Genomic DNA, 20,632 nt, shown 5'->3' with positions numbered 1-20,632 from the left:
GAGTATACTTTCACGAAAATAAGCTGATAATAAACAAAAAAAATTACCAAAGTATCACAAAGCAGATTACTTAAAAGATTCATCACTATGAATAGTTAAAGAAATATTGCAGCTTTAAGTTACACTCTTAAAACAGACATGCTGTACACAAGATTCTCAGCTCCTGAAAGAAAAATTTGCAGCCATCAACTGCTATTCTTGGGTGGGTTTCCATGAAAGTCTTCACAAGATTTACCCCAAGAGCTCACATTTACAAGCTTCCAAGCCCCACAAGCAATGGATGGCCCAATCATTAGAATGACCTATCTAGTCATGTTACAAAAACACACCTAAAATTTTCCAGTTTAGCATTCTGGGAATAAAAACATGCAAACAAAGCTTCCCACAAGCATTTCATGCTCCATTTCTTGTGAGAGACTTCTGTGCCCAGAGACCAAACACCATACATACCAAAACACACCTCTCGAAGTTCAGCTTCTTTGAACCCAGGAACAGAACATAACATTCTTCCACAGACCAGCAAGACTTAATCAAGGGTCTAAGTCGCAAACATATCTTTCTCTGTATTTACAGTACACTGGCATACAAGTTTTATTTAGACTACCACGACAATCTTCTCCAAGCTCAATGAGGTGTAAAAGGCTTAGTGGAAGAGAACCCTAGAAGAAAGCAGAAGAGATTGAGATCTTTTTTGCCTGCAAGGTATGAAGCAGCAACAAGATTCCCATGGCCTGTAGCTCACTTCAAGGAGTATCAGCACAGCAGGCTTCCTGTATGAAAAACTGACCCACCTCATACACCACAAAAGCATTTGCAGCCAACACACCCTACGGCTTACAAACAATAAACACCTTTTCAGCTAGTGGCCTGAGGACCATCAGGAACAGATGCAAGCCAGACTTGGCAACCAGGCAGCAACCTGATCAAAACAAGTTTTTAAAAAAAGTATTTGTTTCCAGTTTAGCCAATCCACCTTGTCAGATCTTCACATAAAAGCCAAATTCCCTGGTTATCAGTGTGCCATTACTGGAAGCAATGGTAATAGCAGCTTAAAAAGTTTTGACTGGCACTATAAAAATCTTTTCCCTTGGAAGAGCTGTGTGGCTCTAGAAGAGGTTACCGGAGAGGATGGGGAACCTCTGTTCAGGACTTTGATGGAAAGGAGCCACAGATAACCTGCTCTTATGTTGTCAAGAATTCTGTATTGAGCAGAAATTTGTACAAGACCTTCCAGAGACCCTTCAAGCCAACATTTCTGAGTCAGTTAACCCGTTCATTCTGACAAGGGCAACCTCTGCAGAGGCAGCGCTGCCTGCAGCACATGCTGTTTCCTGAGTACTGCCAATGCCAGACCTCATCTGCAAAGCTCATCACTGGCAGCAACCTTCTAGTCAAGAATGCTGCAGTCAACATACTGCTACCGAAGTCCAAGCTTAACATCTAGCACATCCATGCTATAAAAAAAAAAAAAAAAGTACTTTTCAGCACTTGTTTGCATTATGATAAATTGGCAGAACTGGCTGCCCAAGCAAACTTACAAAATAAACATCTAACTATTCACGTACAGTGTCTACATTCTCTAACTACTCCATTTTAAAAGCACAAAAGCACTGCATCTTATCTGAAACAAATACGCAGGAAACTACTATGGCAGCTTCCTAACAGCTATTAAAGTGAGAAGGGAGAAACCAAGTTAAGTGCTCACTTGAAAAAAAATAATTTATTACTGAATAACCAAGAGGATGAGGGATGAGAAGCTTTATGTATTTGGCACAATAACTCTGATTCCTACATATATTTCACATTTCATCTTAAATAAAAATATTTAATCATAGAAACATATCATAGAATATTAGAATGCTCTGGATTGGAAAGGACCTTAAGACCACCTAGTTCCAACCCCCTGCTATGGGCAAGGACACCTCACACTACACCATGTCACCCAAGGCTATGTCCAACCTGGCCTTAATCACTGCCAGGGATGAAGCATTTACTGTTTTTTTGGGCAACCTATGCCAGTGCCTCACCATCCTCACAGTAAAGAACTTCCTTCTTATATCTAACCTGAACTTCCCCTGTTTCAGTTTAAACCCATCACCCTTTGTCCTATCACTACAGTCCTTGATGAAGAACCTCTCTCTGGCATCCCTGTAGGCCCCCTTCAGATACTGGAAGGTTGTAGAGGACTCAGTAGAGGCTGAGGTCTCCATACAGCTTCTCTTCTCTAGGCTAAACAGCCCAAATTTTCTCAGTCTATCTTCATATGAGAGGTGCTCCAGCCCCTGATCATCCTCATGGCTTCCTCTGGACTTGCTCCAACAGCTCCATGTCCTTCTTACGTTGAGGACACCAGAACTGCAGTGAGTACTCAAAGTGGGGTCTCACGAGAGCAGAGTAGTGGGGCAGGATCACCTCCTTCAACCTGCTGGGACAAGAGAGAACATTTTCCACGAAACAAAACAAATTAATGTTAACTAAATCTGCATTCTCAAACTGTTCATGGTCAGGTGTAGCCAAGAGGAGATGTACAACTGCATTCAGATGAGTAGATTTCCCCCTCCAAGCACTGCATGTTGCAGAAAGCACATCCCAGTATGCCGCCGAGTTTGTCAGCTGCAGTGGGCCCCTCAGCTGTACTTCCCACTTCATCTCAAAGCTGCACGTGTACATGCCATTTAAATTATTCTAATGTTTAGAGCAATATTCTGGCCAGGAGTCTGTTCCTAAGATAGGTTTCATTCAGAGAGATGTGCTTCTTTGTTCCCATTAATAGCGTATTCTAGAAAATACACAACTTTGCTCTGAATCAGGAAGCTTCTCATTTTAAATGTGAAACTGGGAGAACAACAATGATGTCCTGAGAAGAAAACTAAGCATATATACGTAACAATATGCGAGTACCTGCCATGGGTTTTTTAATGGTAGTACTTCACTTCTGTTGAAAGTTATTACAATTCCTTTTTTAATCCTTTATTTTATGAATTGATGCGCTTGCCATTATATTATAAAGCTTTATTCATTTGACTTATATCAAGTAACTTACAAAGGAGGTGGAGGGGGGCTCAGAGACAAATCAAGTTTACTGTATGTAACTGCATATGAATAAAAAATCTTCAACTGAAACCCTGTATGTCATATTTTAATGTTTGAAGTTTGTAGGACAGCTACACACTCAATTCTTATGTGTAAGAAATACATAACTTATTAGAGACTGGTGTTGATGCATGCATGGAAAAATTTCTACAATGGAATAGAGTCTTAATTTAATTAACTCAGTCCTCCGCCTTTTATGTTCACACTACTGTGTTCAGGGAACCTCACTGCAAGAAAGACATTTTGGTGCCAGAGAAGGTCCAGAGAAGGGCAATGAAGCTGAGAATGAGTCTGAAGCACAAGTCTGATGAGGAATGGCTGAGGGAACTGGGAGGGTTTAGTCTGGAGAAGAAAAGGCTCAGGGGGGACCTTACTGCACTCTATAACTACCTGAAAGGAGGTTGTCATGAGGTGGGGGTCAGTCTCTTCTTCCAAGTAACAAGCAACAGGACAAGAGAAAACAGCCACAAGCTGCACCAGGGGAGGTTTAGGCTGGATATTAGGAACAATTTTTTCCCCAAGAGCGTAATCAGGCATTGGAACAGGCTGCCCACAACAGTGGTGGAGTCACCATCCCTGGAAGTGTTCACAGACTGTGTAGATGAGGCTCCTAGTGATGTGGTTTAGTGATGGCCCTAGCAGTGCTGGGGCAAAAGCTGGACTTGATAACCTTTTCCAATCTAGTTGATTCTATGATTCTATTACTGTACCAGCTCCTCTTAAATACACAGAGGGAACCTTCATAATTTTCTGTTTTTAAAAAGGAAATTGTTTCACCGGAGCGTAACGGCTCATTTTCAACTCAGTTCAGAATCTGACCCAAGACTGTCCATTAACTCTCCCTTCAGCAATTAAAATGATGACTACTCATGTCACTTATTTTCCATGAAGCTAAACCATCAATTCAAAGGAGTAAACAACAGCACAGAGCAAGGAAGAATGCTATACCTGCTGTCTTATACAAAATTATGGTCATGACAATTGTGCTACTTCAGAGAAGGAAATCACATTATAACTTCTAAATTATAAAGTTCAGAGTTGCAAAAAGTAGTTATCTATATTGTCTTCCAACATCCTTAAATCATATGTGTTACCTACAGTTTATAAAAATGAAAAATTTGGTGGTATTTTTTCCATTTACCATCACTACTTCTCAAAAGCCCAAATTGTAGCTGCAATGACTGCCAACAAACTATAACAGCTAGTAGCCATCTGCCAAGCTGAAGTTGTCACACCAGAGTATAAAACCAGCCCACTGCCCCATTACCACTTCCTTCACAAGTCAGCTGCCCTCCACTCGCAGGTAAGGAGAGGACTCTCACAAAGCCCAGGTGACACTACCCTGCACAGAACAAGGATATACAGATTCTCTGACACCCTCTCCTCAAGCCCTGATGAGTTACAGAGGTTTCTCCACCCAGATCCTGCTTCCAAAAAAATCCACTGCTTAGAGCACTCTAAGAATATAAAATAAGAATATAAAAAAATACAAGAATATAAAAAAAGTTTACAAAGTACTCTACCATGACTCTCACCAATATACTTAAGACATACATGACTAAAGAAGTACATCATTTTCTTTTCTTGCTTCTGGCAAAGAGCTGCTGTTGATGGCAAATCTAGTGCAAAAGTCAAAAACAAAAGCATTTCAGGCCAAGTACACATTTCCTCGTATTTCAACATTTTCACAACGGCACAAAAGCCACCTGAAAGAGTCTAAGACTTCAGCGTGAACTGATTAGTAGTTTTGGAAGAGCAGCCACTGCAGTGGTGTTCAGCCTAGACTGATGACTGAAACAAAAGAACAAAAACAAGAAAGTGTGAAGTAAAGGTTAATTGTACACTATGTTGTGTTGGTGCTATAAAACTAGCTCAGTTAAACTATGTAAGTGACCTTGTGTTAGAACTGCTTGGAGAAGTAGGCAAGCTTCGGATGGGGACTCAACCAAGACGATTTTAGAATAAATATCTACAAACTGGTTAAAGTATGGGAATTATTCCCCCCAGAAAAATACTACTTTCGAAGTGTTTGCTTTGGGGAGGGGCGAGACCTTCAAGGATGCCTGCTATTAAAGCTACCCACTGCTGCTCACCCTGGCAACTCTGATAAGCATGCTAAACAGGCTATTTTTCACTGTTTTCTTATCATTCCAGAGCTTACATACTCGATTTAGTACCGACAAGTCATAAAAGAGATAGATATTAAATGCTATCTTCTAAATACCACAACTTTATTGACGTATTGCTAGAAAAGTTTGTGCTTAACCATTTTACATCTTTTAAAACCCACAAGAGAGGCACGGCACCAGTTACGCCATGCCCTTCCTTCAAAGGCAAGGAAGTTTTGACCAAAACTAAGGTAACATGCACAGAAAGAGCACACGCCAGAGGCGTCCAGACAAAATACTCACAGGGAGGTCCCTCAAACCAACGCCTTCAAGTTCGCACCCGGATGATAAAACGTTTACTAAGGACCCACAACAGTGTGGCTGCTCAACACCACTTCGGGGCGACTGTCGGCGACAGCGCCTCATGGCGATACCAAGGGCCAAGTCACCCCGCAGACGGGCAGCGGCGCATCTCCCGGCTGAGGTAGAGCCGCAGCCGGTGTCCCCACACACCGCCCCCCGCCGGCTCCTTCAGACCGCCAGGTAACGCGCGCGCGCGCCAACGGCTCCTCTCACGGCCATCAACTTCCTCAAGGAGGAGAGCGGGCACCCTGCACCCCCCCGGCGTCTCTCCCCGCTGCGGCACCGGAGGGCGGCCGGCCAAAGAGACCGCCTGACTGCCGCTCACCTCGCACAGGTGCCGTGATGGTACGATGAAAACCTCTTACAACGGGCGGTTGCGCCCCCACCAGCCCCGACCTCCCTCAGCAGCAGCCCAAGTTCTCCTCAAGGGAAGGCGCTTTTTTCTGGCGCCCCTCAGCACCCCCGCAAGGACACGGACCTCCCCCTCCCGCACTCTCAGTTCACGCCGTCCCCTTGCTCAGGGACATCGCACTGCCACAGCCTCCCGCTCCCCTGCGGCTTCTTTCTGATCAGTTTACAGCTCTTCCCGCTCCCCTCCTCCTCCCTGCTATTGCTGCTATTGCTCTCCCTCCTCCCCCCCCCCCCCCCTTTCCTCCAGACCCTCCGCCAAGGGGTGATGCAAGGCGCCCCGTCTTTCTCTTGCGTTACGGGAGGGAGGAAAAGAGGAAGAAAAGAAAGCAGAAGGGGAAACTCAATAAACCATCAAGGTGAAACGACAGCCGACCTCCATCCCGCCCGGGCAGCGACCCTCCGTCCCCCACCAGCGTCGCCACTTCAGAGCGTGTCGCCGGAGCCGGGACCCTCTGGCCCTCCTTCCTGACCGTCCTCCCACTGCCCCCGAGGGATACTCCCCGCCTCCCTCACCGCTCTCCCTTCAGCGCCGTTTCTCCGCGCCTCTCCCTTTGGTAACGAGCCGAAGACTGGAGGCAGCCGCTCGCGGGGACTCGGAGTTCCGCTTGCCGCACTCTTCCTTCAGTCGAGTGGGCGCGGGGACTGCGTGGCTCCGTCTGGCCCGGCCCGAGGCCCTGCTTCTGCCGAAGCCCCTCCGCTGCGGCGCCGGGCACGCCTGTCGCCTCCGCCCAGGCTCTGCTTCACCTGCTGCGGGGCTGGGCCGAGGAGAGGGCACCCTCGCTCCGTCCTCCCTCAACTTCTCATCACTTTGCCCCCGCCCCTCTCCGCTGCGCTGTCGCCCCGGCACCCCGCCGCCCGCATACACCGGCACTGCTGTCCTTCCCCCTCAGCAGCGATGCTGCCCTAGGGTCCCTCGGCTAGACGACGAAAGGCTCCCCTGGCCCTTCCCAGCGCGGACTGCTGCCGTCCCGGTCCCCAGGCGCCCTCCAGCCCCATGCACTGCCTCGGCTCCTAGGACGATGAGGAGCTCCCGGCGGGGCAGGTTCCCTGTGCCCGCCTCTGTACGCGCTCCACCAATTAGCCCGGCCGCGGGAGGCTCCGCCAGAGGGGCCGGCCCTGCCTCCGAGGGAGCGGCCGTGGCCGTGTTAGCTACGGCCGCTCCCTATCGCCGTGTTTCTGGCTGGCTTCGCGGACCGCTTCCGTGCGCTACCGCAGCGGAGCACGCTGTCATTCGTGCCTTGAAGTGAGCTTTGAAAAGGAGGATTGACGAGGGGCAAGCCAACACCCTGAGTAAATCGTAATCATAGCTTGTCCTAACCACGAGTAGTATCTCGACAGAACCGTGCCCTAATGTTGGTCGTCTTTTTTCATTTTCAGTTGGTTTTGGTTAAAACCAAAACATACGATAAAAGCTTCCTAAGCCTTTTTTCCCCCACATCCCCACGTCTTTCGTTAGACCTAAGTGCAGTTGTCTAATTAGTGCTGGGTACTTGAGTGATACACCATCCTTTATTTCCTCCTTCTGCAGGAAACAGTGCTTGGGGAAGGTTGACCTAAAAGGGATGTAATGCTCCTGTATTTCCAGACCTCTGTGATCTTGGGAAAGATCTACAGTAGCCTTCTAAGCCATTCGCTGAGGAAACTCAGGTACTAAGGGTAATTCTCCAATTAGTTTTGTGTGTGTGGTTTGGATGTGGGGTGGGTTTCTTTTTTTGTTTTGGTGTCGTCCCGTGTCCGTGTGTGTCCGTCCGTCCCGTCCTGTCCCCCCCGTTGTTATATAGTAAAAGTGTAATTTCATAGCTGTCAGGTTATTAATAAAGTTATTTGAAAGAACAAGATTTGTCTCACTGTCTGCCACACACTTTTTAGAATTGCAACAATTGTGCTGCTTAAGTTACAAATTCAAAAGTGTTTTATGGACCTACAAAGGTAAATGCTTTTTTCATTGAACTTTAAGGAAAAAGAAGTTTTGGATAGCCTTACTGATTTAACAGATCATGTTACTCCTTCAATAAAAGGGAAGGTTTAGGTTTCATCAGGCAAAACAAGAAAGGGAATGAAATGCATGATAAGAAAACTGAATGTAAGCTCTAAATTAATCTCCATTCTAGTAAAGATGGCTTGAAAAAATATGAAACTTTCATTCAAGCTAATCAAATTTATTTGGAATATAGAACTTCTCATGACATTCATTATAGAGCCTTTTAAAAGTTCTTCTGTTTCTTGCATATAAAACAAATCATTAAAGTTCCTCAAATCATGTGACCTGTATGGGATCTAGTTAACATTAAATGAGGTGTTAGGGTTTAGTGAGTGATACTCAAATCCCACAAAGTAATAGTAGCCTCTGGCTTTGAGGTAAGTATTGAGCTTCTAAAAATGAGGTTCTGAACTTAAATGTCCCAGAATCAAGCATACAGAACCACTGTTGAGTTGAAAGTTTTAGTTACTTCCAGGCAAAAGAAATTTTAAACTGTAAAGCCAATTGAAAACAGTAAGTTGGATAAATTTGGCTCCTTTGCATATCTAAAGTACCTGCTGATAACTGTTTTAGTAAATTCCAAATAAACCAGAGCCGTTCTTAGGTTCACAGTAGGCTTAAGTCTGATTTGAACCAAATTTAGATTTTGTTTACATTTCTCTGAGATATGTTGGAATCCCCTCCCTATTTATGAGGATTGTTCTTGTTTCTTGAGTAGCAGCTTTAGTAAAGCTGTTCTTACTGTGGAAGTAGCAATGCTGAAAAGTAGCAACTGGTGCAATGACCTGGGGAATTTTATGAAAATTACTTAGAAGACCTAGGTAAAAAATTGATTTGAGAGTTTTCATGGAATGTTGTACTGAAAAATGTCTCATGGTGAGACATTTTCATATGGTGGTAGTATTTTAAATTTAATTACTGTATGCTATTTAATAGCAATGCAGGAGAGATTTTTACTTCCAGGCGCTTTTTTATTCATCCCCACACCTTCTACCTCTCTAGTCAGCAAGTGAAAGTTGCCGGATTTTATTAACGTTCTGCTTTCCCAGTTTCCTCTCTTCAGCAGACTGGCACGGGTCAAATCATTTTATTGAAAATTAGTGTATTCAAAGTTAGTGATTGCATTGCAGCTTGATGCAGTGATCTTACTTTAGTGAAAATGTTTCAACTCAAAGTACATGGTATTGTACTGTCTTCGCCTGTTATGATTACATGCTATTGCAAAATTGTTTGTATTTCAAACTCCAGATATGCATATAAATTTGTATTTAAAAAAATCTGTTTTTCTTTCAAAGATGCTCTTTTTTTCATTTGAGGGTAATACTGATATACATGGTATCTAATGTTACCATAGCACCTGTTCTCTGAGTGAGTGACTTTTGGATTGGAAGAGAATCTTCAAACAGGAACACTTAGTATAATCTCAGTTTACTATTTCCTGAGCTAATCCTGTAATGATTTTCTTTTCTTTGACTAGTCCAGGAAAAGCAACTTCAAATAGTGACTGTACTTGGATATCTCTTCAGTGGTTTCCTGGTATAGAAGATTCCAAATATACTAAATGTTGATTGTCTTTCCTTCAGTGTAGGTTTTAATCATAGAATCATAGAATAGTTAGGGTTGGAAAGGACCGTAAGATCATCTAGTTCCAACCCCCTGCCATGGACAGGGACACCTCCCACTAAACCATGACACCCAAGGCTCTTTCCAGCTTGGCCTTAAACACTGCCAGGGATGGAGCATTCACAACTCCCCTGGGCAACCCATTCCAGTGCCTCACCACCCTAACAGGAAAGAATTTCTTCCTTATATCCAATCATTTGGATATGGATTTCATCAGGTCCCATGGACTTGTGTACATTCAGGTTCGAATGGTCTGGAATCAGATCCTCTGCTACAGTGGGCCTAGGGTCTTCATTCTCACGGTCCCTGCGTCTGCCTTACAGGGCTCAGGTGGTGTGGTCAGAGCATTTGCCAGTGAAGACTGAGGCAAAGAAGTCATTCAGAACCTCAGCCTTCTCCAAATCCAGCATAGCCAGTTCTCCTCATAGCTTCCAGAGGGGGCCTACGTTTTCCCTAGTCTGTCTTTTATTTGCGATATACCTATAGAATCCCTTCCTATTATTCGTAACATCCCTAGCCAAGTTTAATTCTAACTGGGCCTTAGCTTTCCTAACCTGGTCCCTAGCTTCCCAGACAACATCCCTGTACTCTTCCCAGGCCGCCTGTCCTTGCTTCCACCTTTTGTAAGCCTCTTTTTTTATTTGAATTATCCTCAGGAGCTCCTTATCCATCCAAGGAGGTCTCCTGGGCCTCCTGCTGCACTTCCTTCTGAGCTTGTAGTAGGTGATCCTTGAATAACAACCAACAGTCTTGGGCCCCCTTGCCCTCTAGGGCTATATCCCATGGAACCTTACTAAGCAGGTTGCTGAAGAGGCCAAAGGCTGCTCTCTTGAAGTCCAGGGCAGTGAGCTTGCTGCACGCTCTTCTCACTGTCCTGAGGATCTCAAATTCGAGCATCTCATGATCGCTGCAACCAAGGATGCCCTGGAGCGTCACATTTCCAACAAGCCCTTCCCTGTTGGTGAGCACGAGGTCAAGCATGGCACCTCTCCTTGTCAGCTCCTCTATTACTTGCAGAAGGAAGTTGTCTTCCACACAATTGAGGAACCTCCTGGATTGCTTGTACTGGGCCATACCATCTCTCCAACATCAGGGTGGTTGAAGTCCCCCATGAGAACAAGGGCCTGCGAGCATGAGGCTGTTCCTATCTGTCTGTAGAGTGCTTCATCTGCAGGTTCTCCTTGATCAGGTGGTCTGTAACAGATCCCCACAGTAATGTCTCCCATAGCTGTTCTCCCTTTAACCCTGACCCACAAACTCTCTGTGGACTGCTCACCTGTCCCCAGACAAGAGTTCCATACTCTCCAGCCTATCCCTAACATAAAGGGCAACTCCCCCTCCCCACCTGCCAGGCCTGTCTTTTCTAAAGAGCCTGTAACCTTCCATTCCAACACTCCAGTCATAGGAGCAATCCCACCATGTTTCTGTGATGCCTATTATATCATATCCCTGTAGATGTGCACACGTCTCTAATTCCTTGTTTCCCATCCTATGGGCGTTTGTATAGAGGCATCTGAGCCGAGCTCCAACTGAAGCCAGCTCATTGCTGGAGCGGTTGGAATATCCCTACATTGCTCCGAGCATTTGTTATAGGTGTTGGCAACTGACTGGGTGTGTTGGGATGGAATGATGCCCCTCTCCCCCAACACATCTAGTTTAAAGCATCCTTGACCAGTCTGGCAAGCCTCCTACCAATATGGACATAAAGCGCAGCTGGGGGGTGAAACCTTCAAACATTCCCTATCACAATAATTTTCCAAAGTAATTCAAACCAGAATTATTAACTTGTGTGATGTGGTTATTAGTTTGTAATACCAAGTTTCAACTTGTTGCAATTTAACATCTCTCAGAAATACTAGGCACTCCTGGAGACTCAAATTGGTGTCTTGGCAGATAAAGTAGTATTTACTCCGGAATATCAGTGTCTTGTATATGACAGCCCCAATCTTTTATTGCCTGTTTATTTCAATAAACAATATAGTGTTGTTCATATAGTTCATCATTGAAGAGAAGCAAGTAACCTGTAGATTGTTTTCAGAACAAAAAGTGTGCTTAATGCACACTTGATTTGTTTTTTTTTCTGTGTTTAACTCTTTGTTCTATTTGTTACTTACATACTTACAGATATCAGCATAAATATAAGGTATCAATTATTAATTAAGCTATTATTATAAGTCTAAGATATAAGGTATATAACACAATACTGAAACATGGAATTTTTGTACTCTTGTAAATTCCGAAACAACACAGAAATACTGCATTGCAAAAATTCCAGAATCTTGGAATTCAAAATTGTGATATGGAAATTAGATTAAAATAAAATAAGTCACAAAATGCTATAAATATGACGTATTTTTTAATTTTATTAGCATTTTACAGGGCTAATGAACACTTCAGAAGTGTTTTTTAATAAACTGTTACTATTGTCCAAAGGGGCACCTTCATATTATTTTCCTAGAGAGGAATTTCTTTCATTTGCTTTTAAGTTGGATGCCAGTGTCATTGAAGTTATTTTTACTAAGGAACAAGAAATGCATCTTGACATGAATTGTTTCTCTGAGGGATTTAGAACTTGATTCTGTTGGATAAAGGCAAAATTGCAGCAGCTGCAGAGCACTGTTTCCTTTTGTGCTTTCTTCCCACTAGAGTTTTTGTCATGCTCATAAGAATCTAGAAATATTACATTGTTAATTACAGATTTATGTTCCTTCAAGTTTGGTTAATTGGACTGAACAATGTATGTAAGTTAAATTGACATTTCTGTCCCTTGTGCTTTACTCCTGGTTTGTTTGGGTCTGTTGGCAAAAGAGAGCGGAATTTCTCCAGTAAATTTCTAGATCATGATGATTCACATACAGTTCCTTAAGTGTTTTTTTTTCCTACTGCCTTGACTGTTTTGACTACATATACATATACTTCAAGACTAGAAGCATCACCTTCCTTGTAACTTATCTAAGATGGTGTTGGCTCATTTTGCTTGTTAAATGGTATGAGATCATAAGCAGCCTAAATAAGGTTTTTAGTTCTGTTGCCTTACCAACATGCCAGATGGAACTAATAATCTGCAATGTATTCTCTAATTTACTGCAGTGTTACCAGACAGCCGTCTCTTCTGGATCTGCTTGCCATGTCTTGTATCCTTTTTCACAGATCCCCATAAACACAAGAAAGATGTACCTCCATATATTAACAATAAGAAAACAAAAAAAGAGTCTTTAGGTTTTGCAACTACAGTCTCATTTACAGGACTCTGTTTAAATTGGTACAAAACTGACAAGAAATCCCTCAATTTATGAGTTCGTATGCTCTGTAGTAGTGAGCCCTCAGCACAAGAAATACCATATGGACAAACAAAGTTCCCCTAGGCCACTATTCAGCTTCTGACAATGGGAAAAGAAAATACTCTTCAGAGACAATTCAGCCACTTCCTATAATCAGTTCCCCTATACTCACCCAAGATGTATAGTTACTGTATTTGGGTAGTTACAGGATAAAGCCATACCTTTAGTGATGACTTGTTGCCCACAAAGCTGCTCACTCCCTTTTGACTCTGCTGCTGAAAAAGCCTGCCTCTGTAATTTCTGTGGTAATAAAAGCAATAAAGGTCAGCTGCTTTTCCAGAAGAGCTTGGAAGATTCAGCTCTTGAAAATTAATCTATGTTTGAGCATTTTAAAGTCTTAAGAGAGTATGGATGTTAGGTTGACTGAAATAAGCATGCAAGAAGTGCTAGGTGTGATGTAGATATTTATTGATTGAGTAAGGGTTAATGTTACCTTTTCTGGTGGCTTTTTGTTAATTTGTTTGTTCTATCTTAGCTATGATTCCCTGAAGTCAGTTCCAAACCTGTGCAAGTCTCTGTATTGTTCTCAAGTTCTAATACCATTCTTCTGGCATTGCACATTTGGTCACTTCTTGAATTGTGTAATAACCACTTCCTTGTCATGCTGTTGACAATAAATGTAGAAATAGCAAGGTGTATATTTCCGTTCACATTTTGACAAAAATGCTTTCAATTTCAGTGGAAAGGTCATTAAGTATATAAAAAAATCTGTACATGAAAACCCATACACAAGGTTGTATTTATTATTATTGTTTCCACCCATAAACCTCTTTTCAGTTACGTTTTCTTTAATACTTTGGGGTTGAAATTAGAACTGAAAAGACATTGCTATAATTCAGATGGAGGTTCAACTGCCACATGATTGTTACATCTCTGACCAACCTGAGTTGTATAAACTCATAAACCACCTGTATGGATTTGACTTGATTAAAAGATTATGGGTTTAGTTACTTTTTTTTTTAATCTACAAGTGTAATCTAATTTTTGCTGGTTTCTAAATAGTGTACAAATAATACCATTCATTACTATCCTTATCCCTCATAAAAGAGATAAGGGCTACAGTTCTATTTCCTCAAGATTGAAGAAGACAACATGTAACAGATATTGGTGACAGTCTTTTGTCATTTTAAAGTATCAAAAGTCAATTACCTGATATGGCTTGCTTAATTTGGTTAGTTTGTTAGACATGAAGAAGCAATTACAAAATTCTACTACAGTAAAGTCTTATTTAAGAAGGGAAAAAGAAGTATCTTTTAAATACTTAGCAAAGCTTGGGGCTAGTACTAGTTTTATACCTAACCAGTGCAAGATTATTTATGAGAACCAACCAACACTCTTTTGGTCCATTTTATCTACATGTTGTAACAAATACTGAGTTCAAAATTTGACTTCAGAGAGTAAATCCAACAAGATGCCTGAATGTACTTTTTTTATATTTCCTTGATAAGTGACATTAGGAATTACTGATTAGCCTTGCAGATACAGTTATAACTTAAATCATACATGATGGTAAACTGTGGTTTATGCAATTTTCCTGTATAAGCAGAAAGGTTAGTAGTGTGTGACTGTAAATAAAGTCATTAATGGTGGATACGCTACTAAAACACATTGCTGTTTGACTGAAACGGGAAGGGGGGGAGGAACAAACCAAGTAAATGTATTACTCCAACGCTATCTTACTATATTTGGTTCTTGCAACATTTCTCATTAATAAGTGAGGTCTTAACCACACCTAAAAGAAAAAACAAAACACCAAACAGAGAAAACTCTGTGCATCGTGTTTGTTCTTCTTACCTCATCTGAAAGGCAAGAGTAATGAATAGAACTAGCACATTGAACCTCAACAGGGACTCAAGGAAGTAGTTAATTGAACTGAGATCTAGCTGGCCATTAGATACTGGGATCATTGACAGGGGTGTGGTGAGTGTATATGTCTGTGTGTTCAGTTCTCTGTTTTACAAATGGTTATTAAAAGAGTATTCATAACCTTAATTATAGAGTGGCAAAAGCTTGACAAAACAGTTACTAATCTCTTTTAAAGGGAGTTCCTCGTTTCCTGTTTCATGTAGGTGGGTAGTTTTCTTTTTTCCTTCTTTCTTTTTGGTGGGGTTTTGGCTTTTTTTTTTTTTTTCCTCTCTTCCTCTTGTCAGAGGTAAGGTAAGATGAATAAGCCATTTAGGCTCAGTGTTGTTGTGTCTTTGTAGTCAAGAGGACACTAAGCAGTAATCTGAAAACATTTGCTAAGCAGCATTAAGAGTCTGCAGAAAATAATTTATGTTCATCCTTCCTTCCATGTCTGAAGATGTGTTTTCTGTCTCCTTGGGTGGTGCTCTAGATGCATGTTTATAGGCTTTATTGGTAAACTAATAATGTGTATAATCTTTTGTGAGTTTTCCATTTGTCATTAAAGTACTCCTGTTTTAAGATGAGCTTGGTAAGTCTATGAAAAACATTGTAAGACAGACTTCCTGTAATAGTAGGATAGCAGATTCAACCCCAAAGGAGGTCCCTTTGAATTGTAAATTGCTGATTAGAGGCTTGTAGGACCTGAGAGAGGAGGAGAGGGGAAGAAAAAAAAACAACAAAAACAACGAACCCACACCCCAAAAACCCCCAAACCCCAAAACAACCCCCACAGGGCTCTTTAGCCTTCTTTTTAGGACATTTGCAAAGATCCTGAGTTCAAGCTCCAGTGCTAGGTGACTGTTTAGTGTAAACACACTGCTTTGCTTGTATACAGAGCTAAGAAAGGCAGGGGAGGTAATCTCCAGCAACTGATGAAACAGCAGCCCAACAGCATGATTAATCAAAACTGGTAAAGTAATAAAAGTATGGCCACTGATGCAAGTCCATAGAGCATGGAGAGAATATGGTGTTTCAAAGGTGTTGAGCCTATCTCAACAACTCTGCAGTACTTCGGTACATCAGTAAATTCTAGTATAAAATTCCTTTTGATAGCTGTGGCCTTCGCTAGCAATGCCTGTTAATCTTGTGCTGGGTATTATGGGAAGCACGCCAAAATTGCTGTATGTACCTACCACATACCAAGGAGTTGTTTCCCTCTGTTCGGGTAGCCACCGCCACATCCTCATGCCAGATACTCCAAACAAGTTCCTCATTTGTGTATCTTTGTGTTTCATTCTGCAAACATGATGATACACTTTTAAAATGTAGTACTGAAATCACCACCATCCACCATTTTAAAAATGGGAGGACATGTTTCTGTTTCATTTGGGGAAGTAATCTTTCCAGGAAGTTATTTCCTTTTGTTCTTCAGCTTCTACAGTGATGGGTATCTTCACAGAATTTCCTTGTCCTTATTTCAACTGTGTGCATGCCTTGAGAACTATTTGCTGTCTTTCTTGCTTTTAAATAGCCCAGGTAATAGCAATATGCTGTTAAACTCCCTTCTGAATGCTGCAGAAACCTTTTTTTTAATCTTTCACCAAACATCAGTTTCTCTTTCTTTGTGCTCAAGGCATCATAGTGTGTGACTCTTCTTCCACTCACATCTAAGAACTGCATCCATACTTTGCAATCCCACCATCAAAAACTGTTCTAGAGACCACTGTAGGTACTAGAAATCCGTTGGTGTTTTCCTTTTCTGTACTGATGGCAGACTTACTATTTTTATTTCAGGCCAAAGGTCTCAAATGAGTAATCGCACATGGATTTTTAATGAATATCACATGCACTAACCTTTGAACTTTTCATGCATTTAATCTTGTTGATGTAATTCTGAACAGCATGTCTAAAGGCAGTAAAATAGTCTTATTTTAATTAAGACTATTAAGTAGAACAAGGTAGTAATTTTTAAACAAGTATAATATAACACTGATGCTGATATTTTATACAAACTAACTGTAGAAAATTAATTTTAAACAATTGCAGAAAATAACTAATATTTTGCATTTTTGGCATGTGTTATTTCTCCTTTTAAAATAAGTGTTTTGTCTGCTTTTATTTTACATGTATCTTATCTTCCTTTGTCCTTCTGGAAGGAAAATCTGTCTTGTATTAATCCTCTCAGTTCATTTTCTTTCAACTGTCTTTCCCAAATGTTGTTGTCTAGGTATGGAGCAGTATACTTTGTACCTATGACCTATGGAGAATTTCATAAATCACTTAATAAGCATGACTCTACATTTCCTGCACTGATTAATAACTAAGGTTTTCTTCAAATGGCAGTTATTTTCCTATAACTTTACGCTTAAACACTGTTGTAATCACATAATCAACAATCCTAGCCAGATGCTGTGGCTGAATTACCTTAATTTTTTCTTTTGGTAAACTGCTAGAACAATGTAGTTTATATCTTTCTTTCTTTTTTTTTTTTGTCATCTCAAGAAGTTACAAGCATACATTTTCTGTTCCTTCCTTAGAGAATAAGATGATCTAAATGTATTAATTTGAATGCACTGAAGGCTTACATTTTCAATATGAAGTCTTTCAAGGTCTAGAACCCAGATCTGAGCACTGTTTTGTTTTGCTTGGAATGAAAAGAGTAACAAGAGAAGAATTCATTTTCCACTCCATACAGGCATCTCTGCTTAGAAACACTCTATTATTATGTAACCCTTTCTGTGCTTATGAACTAGCAGGGAAATCAAAATTGGACAGGAATAGTAGCATGGATAGGTACTTGCCAACATAGATGTGTTGGCCCTAACTCGTGATGCAGGGGAGAGCAGCCACACCATTTCTCAGTACAGAAATCTTCTAGCTCCTCTGCCCTGTGTTGATGCTATGTAATGCTATGTTTCCTGTGGTTTCCCCCTCATAGGAATGCTCTTACTTTGCAGGACCTTGTCCTTTGGTGAACCTTTAGTGATTTAATTGAAGCTATTAAGTGTCTCTCACAATGTGCATTTATATTAAAGCCCTCTTGGGAACCTTGATTGATATATTGAACATTTTGCTAAGGGAAATTGAGTTTACTTAGTTTCATTCCAAGACTTTGTTAAATATATGCAAGAGGATCATGATATTTGGAGCAGTGACCTGTCACACTTTCATTTGTCCCATTACCTTATTAATCTAGTATGAATGACTGAGCAGTAGCCAATCAAAAGTGTATGTTTAGGGAAGAACAATCTGTCATTCAACGAGTAATCTCTCCTTTTACTCTGTAGTTCTACCAGCAATTTTGAAAGGTTGGTTCTTTCATTGGTAAGGTATAGCAAAGCTGGATCACTTTGCAGATAATGTAATTTTTCCTTTCTCTGTGGTGAGAGTTGTTGTTATGGGTTTGCTTTTTTTTTTTTTTTTTTTTTTTTTTTTTTTTTAGCCCCATACATGATTATGAGCTGAGATTTCTGGGTTTGTGTGCTGTGAATGGAGGAATGTACCAAAATCCATTACAGAACTGTCAGATCTGGATTTGAGTATTTGGAAGTCTTATTGCAGAGGATGTGGTTTGAGGGATGGAATTAAAAAAAAAGACAAAAGACAGAACTGGTGGTTGCAATGCATTGACTGATTAGGATTAGGCATTGCTAGTAGCAGGGCATGACCAGAAGTGGAGGTGAGGCAAATGGAAAGAGTGAACTGGAATTATTGTGCGGTGGGCAAATGGTCACAGAAATCACTGTATACATGTTAACAGGCTTGGGCTTTCATGGATCTAAGTCACAGAGAAGCAGGTAACTATTTTGGGGTTGTTTTTTTTTTTTAACTCCACAGTAATTTATTTGTGGACAAGATACAAGTAAAAAAAAAAATAAATTACAAATATTGCAAGGGTGGAGTCATGTAAACCATTGAGTTGCATTTCTCTAGAGTACAGGGGAAAGACTGTTGGCAGAAGGGGGATGTGTCGTTTGCTTTTCAGCCAGTGCTTTGAATAATGAAATATTTATCCCATCGGAGAAGAAAAGCTGAAACAATAGAGCTGTGTTTATAGAAAAATGGTCATTTGTCCAGACTCTGATTTCTGGTTCATCAGTACCTCTTTGTGAGAGGTACTTCCCTCAAATATGCCATTGTTTCAAATGGAATGCATCCGGGGTGTATAGTGCAAGGAATCTCAGTTGAATAGGCTTAAACAAACAGTACGACTGTGCAAAGGCTGAAATTAAAATTATATTTTTTTTCTGTGCTGTGTTCTATTCATTACCTGATTAAAGCACTACATGAAGCAATACGACTTGAAGCTTCCAACCAGCTGAGTTCTATATCTGCACAGCAATATTAGATGTTTTTTAAAAATATTATTGCCGCATCATTCCAAAAGCAGTTGCCAAGCTTTTCATACTGTTGGTTTGATGAGGCTCTGAATGATGAAAATAACCAGCAAATCTCTCTTAACTGTTCACAAGGACAAATGTCAGCTTTTTCCTCTGTTTTCCAAGACTGCTCAGCATGATGATCCAGTATTAGACAGAATATGACAGGTGGTAACTGAGATGGCTTGAGGTCACTTTCAGTGGGATACATCCACTTGCTGAGAGACTGCACTAGTTTATTTTCTTCTCTCCATGTCCCAGTATTGTTTGTTCAAAACAGTTAAGAACTAGGAATATTTATTAATACTTTGTGGTTGGTCAGGTCCCTGTTGTGATGACAGTGTGTGTTAAGGCTTCCTTTCTGTGTCATAGAACCCCATTGTGGCCGCATTGTGGCCTCGTCATAGCAGAAACTTACGTTTAGTAGTTTAATGGTGTGTGAGATGCGCATCTAGTTTGATTTGTCGTACTTTTTTCTCTCCATAGTCGCATGTTGACCTTGACTGGTATTTAGACTTTTGCAATTTGATTCTTCTTGAAAGCACCATCTAGTGGTCAGAACTCGCAAGGAGATAAAGGAGTTAGGGTATTGTGTCTGCTTCAGTACTTGCTTTTTGTGGTAAACTTTTTGTGGTAAATGTGTCTGTTCTCGTTTTCCTTTGCTGAAAATAATGCTCAGGAGCATTTCCTCAGATTGCTCTCCAGCCTAGTTCATACTTGGAAACTAACTGGCTGCATCCCTGTGTTGCATTTTTGATTTGGATTTTTTTGTCAAATATAATGAACACTAAGAAGTGATCTATGATTCTATATAAAATGATTGCTGTATTATAGTCAGATAAGCAGGTGGATCTGTACCAGTGGAACCGTGTGTCTGCTCTAGAAGCAGGGTAGTGTGCATTAAGGCTAGACAGAGGAGAGCTTCTGTTTTGTCAACTGTTTGGATTTTTTGAGTGATTTAGGTTTATTTTTGGTACAATGAAATAGTAAATAGGACACAAGGATATTGTGATCTCCACTGTAAAAAGACACACCTCAGAGGGATGGCTTTCAAGGAACAATGTGTGCACAGCTGAGAAGCAGTATGTGAAACAAGGACAAGCATGAAAGTTCAGGAGAGATGGCTTCTGCCACCTATTGTGAAAGCAACAAGTTCTATAGGATAGAAGGATAGAAATGACCAAGAACCAGGAAGTAAGGAACTATGTGAATAATAAATTATGGAATATATGAATGTGAAGTCAGGGCATTAAAAACAGCTAAATAGAAGGGTGTTTATGTGTGGAGAGTTCATAGAGATGCCAGGACAAGCCATCAAATAATTTGTCATATTGTATCCATAGGACAGCCTGGTTTCAACAGTATTAACATCATTATGTCTGCACAAATAATTTATTTATTCTGATTACTGAACAAAACTCAAATACATGCAGCCCAATGAAATGAGCAATATTATTTTTTGGCTGCTTAAATAAAAAAAAAAAAAAA

General features: G+C 41.1%; 1 protein-coding gene and 1 long non-coding RNA gene across 2 annotated transcripts in view; one reads left to right on the top strand and one right to left on the bottom strand.

Annotated features, from left to right (window-relative positions):
- UGT8 (UDP glycosyltransferase 8) overlaps window positions 1-6,587 on the bottom strand; it is a 44,168-nt gene extending 37,581 nt beyond the window's left edge. Inside the window, exon 1 of the mRNA XM_057422994.1 lies at window positions 6,489-6,587. The gene's annotated coding sequence lies outside the window, so the exon portion shown is untranslated. The remainder of the gene's footprint in view (window positions 1-6,488) is intronic.
- LOC130606543 (uncharacterized) overlaps window positions 5,746-20,632 on the top strand; it is a 56,638-nt gene continuing 41,751 nt past the window's right edge. The window contains exons 1-2 of the long non-coding RNA XR_008974003.1: window positions 5,746-5,909; window positions 7,504-7,631. This is a non-coding gene — a long non-coding RNA (uncharacterized LOC130606543). The remainder of the gene's footprint in view (window positions 5,910-7,503; window positions 7,632-20,632) is intronic.

The sequence above is a fragment of the Pezoporus wallicus genome, unplaced genomic scaffold (assembly GCF_028554395.1).
Source record: "Pezoporus wallicus isolate ANWC-B61680 ecotype Strahan unplaced genomic scaffold, APGP_CSIRO_Pwel_v1 contig_6425, whole genome shotgun sequence".
NCBI lineage: Eukaryota > Metazoa > Chordata > Aves > Psittaciformes > Psittacidae > Pezoporus > Pezoporus wallicus.
This window is presented reverse-complemented; position numbering and strand designations above follow the sequence as displayed.